Raw genomic sequence first — 7135 nt, forward strand, 5'->3', positions numbered from 1 at the left:
AAAATGGAGTGTGGTTGCCGGACCCTGGAGCAAAAATATAAGATGGAGAGATTAGAAAACCCTGTTCTATTTTTATTATCGAAACAGCGCTGAGCTGCATCGGGTTCATAGGAAGTGTTTTATCCAATTATAGGGTTATTTACTCTTATCACTTATTCATATTTGCTCGTGTTTTACTCATACGTGTCGTGCTCGACGCATGAGCATTGTGTTAACATCGCCTCAAAAAACCCCCAAAAAACCCAAAAGAAAACAGTTGAGTTTGCTGGCAGGTTAAGTTCTTCTCTGTTACTCGCTCTTTCAGCCTCCTCCCACCCGCAGTGAGAGGAGGCTGAAAGGCTGCATCATCTGGACACAGTAGATGTCGTGAAAAGGGATTTACATTTAAAAAAATATCAACATTTTCCAATTTTCATCTGCAAAGTTGTTAGAGAACTGTAATCCACGTGGACTTTTTTATTTTTATTTTTCACTTTTTTACAACGGCCCCCTCTGAGGGCAAAGCGTTCAGGAGCTTGGGAAACGCGAATCTGCTGCAGTGTGAAATGTAAATGGTGCACGTCCATAATGTCTATCCCGCGGCACCTGTCATGTTTACCACGATTAGACTAATCCAAGATGAATCCGATAGCAGCTCTGGAATGTTACCAGCAGGTTGTAGGAAGCACAGGTGATAAGGACGGTTTTTGGTCACTTTTATTGACTTCACGGGCCCCCGGGTTCAATGCTATTTGTCAGCTGCTTTTCATATTAGCCGTAAGAAAACATGGACACACCTCTGGGACAACAACCACTCCATCTCTTCGTCCATCCTCCATTAATCCGTCCCCTTTCATTACCTGCTTATTTGGGCTCAGGCTCGCAGGGGCCCGCAGACTATGCATCCTGAGGAGTGAGTGCAAAGATAATGGCTTCAAGGCCTTTTTGCTGGCGAGGCTCCATGATGTGAAGAGAAGCCATTCAACATGTAGGGGGCACTGTTCAGTAGCAAAGGGAAAAGGCACATGGTAGATAGATAGATAGATAGATAGACAGACAGATAGACAGACAGATAGATAGATAGATAGATAGATAGATAGATAGATAGATAGATAGATAGATAGATAGATAGATAGATAGATAGATAGATAGATAGATAGATAGACAGACAGACAGACATAGATCTCTCCTTGTCTGACTCGGTGCATATTAACTAACATCACTATCTAATCCTAATATAGGAAACCTGCCTGATGAGCTTTTCTATCAGCAAACTCCTACTAATTGGCTGATGAGCTCTAATCTGCCGGACATATGGCCGACGCATGAGCAGGCAGCGGTCCAGGCTGTACATTACTACGTGGATAACATGGTTGAACTGTAATACTTCCGTAAGCAGAGCAGTATTGCTCGTGAAATGACTGGAATGACCTGGACCTGAATATGCTTATTTGAGCCACGTGAACAATAATATTTTGCACGGTGTCATGCTACATAATGTCACACTGTACCATCCACAATGTAAATCTTTTATCATGCGCTGGAGTCGGGCCTCTGCTGCCCAGGTAGAGTGTGTTTTAGGGGTTGAGTTGAATCCCTGACAGGGCATGTGTGGTACAGCCTTGGTAATTAAACAATTGGTTTGATTTTAAATATTACAATATAAAAAATGTAACCAAACTATTTGTCTACTCTCTGCCAACTCTATGCTGCAGACGAGGGCGGCTTGGTCTGTAGCTTTTTCGCTACTTAAGCTGCCGGTATAATGTCGGAGAAACTGTTAATGACCAAATAAGTGCAAAATATCTGTGAAAGATATCTTTGCACCGGTGAGGTCATTAGCCAGGAAATTGCGAAGAATGCCAGGCTCAAAACAGCACGAATTGAAGTTAAACACAATGATTATGACCCTAAACTATGGCTGAGCTATGACAAATCTCATCCATCGTCAGGTTAATACGAGAAGTCGTGTTTTTTAATGTTTCAAAAACGGTCGCACTGCATAGGCAGGAGCCGCTGGGCCGTCTGGGAACCCCTTTGTAATTGTGGCGGGTCTGTTTGGGTTATCCTATAATTTGCATGGTGCCGCTTGTCTGGCACGGAGCGCACGGCAAGGGACGGCCCTTATTGGCCCTGCGCGGACTGTAAATACGAGTCGTTTAGCCGGGGCCCGATGATGAAGTGTGCGATTGTCCACACACAGCGGCTGCGAGATGCTATCAAGGCTGTGGGTTTCGACGGATGGGGGGTGGTGGTGGTGGTGGTGGTGGGGGTGGGGTTAGTGGAGTGTGACGGGAACGGAGCGTTTGGAGTTGACCGAGTAACTGCGAGGAAGTTGTTAACAATGTCTGGAAAGCAGCAATTAAGCCTTCCCTAAACGGAGTCCTCCCCCCTGCACCCGCCATTATACTTTTTATTTTTTTTTACTTTGTAACTGATCACACTCTCCCAATCTGTTTTTTTTCTTCTCTAATCACACTTCTGGTTAGAGCGTCAGCGTGACAGCAGAGCAGCAACAGGAAAACACCCTGAGGAGTAAATGTCATAGTCATAGAACAGTCATTATGAGGCTGTAAAGGAATATAGTTTAATAACATCTGTTGATAGTGGCTGAGGTGAACTCTTCCTCTTCCTTCTTAAATGTATTTCTCTCATGCGGTAAAGCAATTTGCTCGCTCGTTATTTTTGCATTGTGATGCGCTCATGGACCTGACGCCTCGTTTCATTCGATAGTCGTTTGTTTAACGCAGGAACGAAAAACCCGGCTCGAAACAAAGAGCTCAGGGCACATTGCTCGGCCACGTCCCACCCTGTCCCCTTTCGTAACACCACCCAACGCCCATTCTCTCCTACCCTCCTCCCACACTGAGGAACAGCCCTTTCAACCCCCCTCTCCACCCAACCACCCCACCCACCCCCAAACGACTACCACCAAAACCACCACCAGCAGCAGCAGCAGCCCCACCCTCCTGCTATCCCACCTTCATCTCTTCACCCAGACCACAGTGCTAGGATGTACTCCCCCAAAATGTCTCGCTGATCTTGGAGCTCGGCCAACCCCCCCACCACACGCACACGCACCCATGCACGCACGAACACACACACACACACACACACACACACACATACACACACACACACACAGACACACACACACACACACACACACAATCTCCCGTTTCCCTCTGACTGGATCTCCGGCCGAACTGATCTCTGTAACGATGCAACTGGGTCAGCACAAGGTTATAGCGCAATCTTGTGCTTTGTCGCAAAGTGTGTGTGTGTGTGTGTGTGTGTGCGCGCGCACATGTGTGTGTGTGTGTGTGTGTGGTGTGTGTGTGTGTGTGTGTCTGTTTATTGTGTGTTTACAGACATCCCTTTTATGTTCAACAAACGAGGGAAACTTCCCACTGACATTAAGCGATAGGAAATATTTGACCCCCATTCTCCCATAGTCTAGAAACAGCGGTGGTAAAAGCTGTATTTGATGAAACATTATGCCATTGAAGTGACTGTATATGCAAAGTCCACATTGTTAAAGCAGTTTATTGCTCATAATATGTCCTGGTGACTTTATGACGTCATTCAAATTGTGTGGATGTCGACATCCCAAATTGGCCACACAATAAAACATTGATTTAATGTGTTCTCCTCTGTGTTAAGACCTATTATAATTATGACTGAAACAATAATAAACTTTGAACCTCTGATTTAACACATTGTTTCCCTAACTGCTCCATTTAAACCCAGAGCAAATCTTGCATTTATGCAACCGACCTCATTTCCCTGGGAACATAATGGCAACCAACAATTATCTAAAAATTGGAAATGAGACTGCTGGAATTAATTTTTGCATTACATATATTTGCACCTTAAGAGTCGTTAGACCATTAAATAACTGCAGAGATTTAATCATGTTTTCCCCCATGAGTAGTTTGAATGTATAGCCTCGCTTTGCATGAGCTGCTCCGTATCTGTTCGTCTGGTTGCCCCGCCCCCTCTCTCCAGTTGGGCGTGGTAGCGATGCTGCGTTGATTGGAAGTGGGAAAATCGGTCATTTCAAAGGGCGGTCCCCAATTCCGAGACAATCCGTGGGGAATAGACACTGGCAGCAAATTTGCGCTTGTTTGGCAAGCTTGTGAATTCCACAACCATCTCCCCCCAGGAGATAAAACTGCAGTTTTTTTTTTTTTCTACAAAACAGTTTCAATATTGAATTAGATGTATTAAAGATTGACAAACAACAAATGAATGAGGAGCGAAATGTCCATGTCACAAAGTATGTGTTTAGTATAGCGTTACAATGTCATTAACAACGACTGTACTTTGATGAGCCTAATAATATTTTTGTGTTTTTCTTACGCTTTAAAAATCAATATATATAGTGACAACCAGAGTTGGCAGAATAGAAGAGTGTAGTAAACAAAGGGTGTCCTCGCCTTACGCAATCGCACTCCTCGCTGTTGGAGCGCGGATGTTCGAAGTCCAGGATCCCCTGAACGCGGCACCGGGCCGCCGGGTTTTTCGGCCGCGCCCACCTTCGCGCGTGAACCCGGTGACACCGGGTTCCTCGCGGATGGAAACGAGCTCTGAGGAATGTGCCTCTTCCTGCGCCGCGTGCACGCACGCAATCCATGCGCGGGCAGCCCCCCCCCCCCCGTCACGGCCGCTGCGCGTGATTCCGTGTTTTCCCGCAGCGAAGCCGTCACCAACAAGTGACCGTGAATCAGTGACGCGGGGGGAGCTCATGCGTTTTTTGTTTTTTTTAATTCGGGTCGTTGAGCCATCGGGAACTTTACAGCAACAGGGAGACGTGCACACGGACGTAGACGTGTATGGCCGAGGCTGCTATCCTACGAAGTTGTTAGAGCCTCGTGCAGACGCGTGTGAAAAGCCCGTGCATGCATTGATATTCAGAAGTTGGCTGCATGTGGGGGTAGGGTGGCTTGGGTGAGGCTCCCCCACGGGAACAAAGCTCAATATACAGAACCAGCAGCAGCTTTGCTCTGCCATGGGGACGCCACTGGGAGAGGCGTCCTGAACTGCAGAAAGAGAAGGGAATGCGTTTCAGTGATCATCCTGAGCGTTCCACAGTGAATAATATGGACGGTATGCTGTTGTACGGTTGATTTTTTTTTTAAAACTTTTTATTTTTTATATATATTTATTTTTATTAGTATTATGATTACTATATCGTTATAACTAATATGTATGTATTTATTTATTGCTTTGCTCATCGAACTGTGACACACAGAACCATTTTTTTGTGCTTGTGCCACTGGAATCAGTAGATACCACATGTGTTACATAAGGGTGTTTTTAAAAACTTGACTCTCTCTCTCTCTCTCTCTCTCTCGCTCTCTCTCGCTCTCTCTCTCTCACTGGCGGCCCCAAGGTGGGATAGTTACGGTCGCTGTGGTCCGGATTCTTTCGTTTTCACCATCCAAAGTTTTGTCACCTGTGCGGCGGGTTTATCTGATCAGAGACCGTCTCTATTTGGATCAGTAATTGAATAAAGGGCCTGACGTTTCCCTCGCAACGACACAGGTTTCACAAACCCCGGTGAACATTGAGTGGTGAAAACAACGCCCACACCCAGTGTACCATTTCAGCGGATCTCTTTTCTTGGAAGCGGCACCCTCCGTCAGGGGGTGGTTGGGTGGGGTTTGCTTGATGAGGGCCCTGCATCCTCCAACGCACGGCAGACAGCCCCGTGCAGGGTTTACATTGCCTTAGCCCCCGAGTTGGGGGCTGGTTTTTTGGGTTGTGGTTCACGATGTGGGATTAGATGCAACCCGTCCTGAGGTCTTCTCTCCCTAAAGCCTCCACCCACACCCTGAAGAGCGTAAAACAAGATTATTGAATCTGAATTGATGTTTTTTTCTGAAGTCAGGTCAACTTTAGATATTATTTCTGTTACTAATATTTGCAATGGCTACACATCCACAGAAACCATCAAAATGTTGAATTAAATTCCAACATAATAAATTCTACGAAAACACTTATATACAGTAGGCCTAATGCAATATAAGTTCATCACAGTATATATGAAGCCCACCTGCAAAATTGTGTGCATTTGTCATCTTGTAAACACGTCTGCAAAGTAGAAGTCTGCCCCAAAAAAGCCCCAAAACATTTGGCTATTAACCTTGTTTGAGATTTGGGAAGAAAACATATTGATTTATTGATCGTCTACAACAGTGGTTTCCAGACTTGGTTCTAAGCCCAGGCCGGGATCAGGCCTTACCTGTTGTCAAAAATGAATGAATGAATGAATGAATGAATGAATGGATAAACGACATGGTAGGAAAATGTGGTAATATGCAGTAAAATGTGATCACGAGAACTGCGAGATAACACAAAAACTGGCTTCAGCCCCCATCGCGAGGATTATTTGAACTCATTGGCGTTTATTCTTTAAACTTCAGTTTAAGCTCTGTTGCTGTAAACACATGTCCGCAGAACTGCCAAAAAAAAAAAAAAAAAAAGGACAGAGGACTCAAACCAAACGATGGCACTTTTGGCACAATATTGAATAGAAAAATGAAAACTTTCAGATTATGATAACTACTATTGATTTGCAAAAATGAAGACATTTCCCCGGGAGCTTTGACTTTGCTGTTGGTCGATCAGATACCTCAAATTTGAGCTCTTCACATACTGTGCTGAGAAAGCCCCATCACCCCACTGGTAAAGATAATGTGTTGAAGCTCGAGCCTGAATGGGGGAGCTGGAACTGTGGCCTCACGAAATTACACGTGGTTATATGATCGCGTTCTGTAGTGGAAACTGTTTTGAAGAAAGAGAGAAGTGCATCCCGTAGCCCCTCGGTTTCACAGCTCCATGTGAGATCTGTCTCCATCTATCAATTTATGGTAGAGGTTGTATAGAAGAGAGTAAAAAGATAATCAAGTATACTTTTAGTCATCTATATGATGAGCTCATAGGTAAACCATATTAAACTTAGATAGGTGGATAGATAGATAGAGAGACAGACAGACAGACAGCTAGATAGGTAGACAGACAGACAGACAGATATATAGACAGGTAGATAGATAGACAGACAGACAGATAGATTAGACAGACAGACAGATAGATTAGACGGACACATAGACAGACAGACAGACAGATAGATAGATAGATAGATAGATAGATA

Source organism: Zeus faber, assembly GCF_960531495.2.
Source record: "Zeus faber genome assembly, chromosome: 3".
Taxonomy (NCBI): Eukaryota; Metazoa; Chordata; class Actinopteri; order Zeiformes; family Zeidae; genus Zeus; species Zeus faber.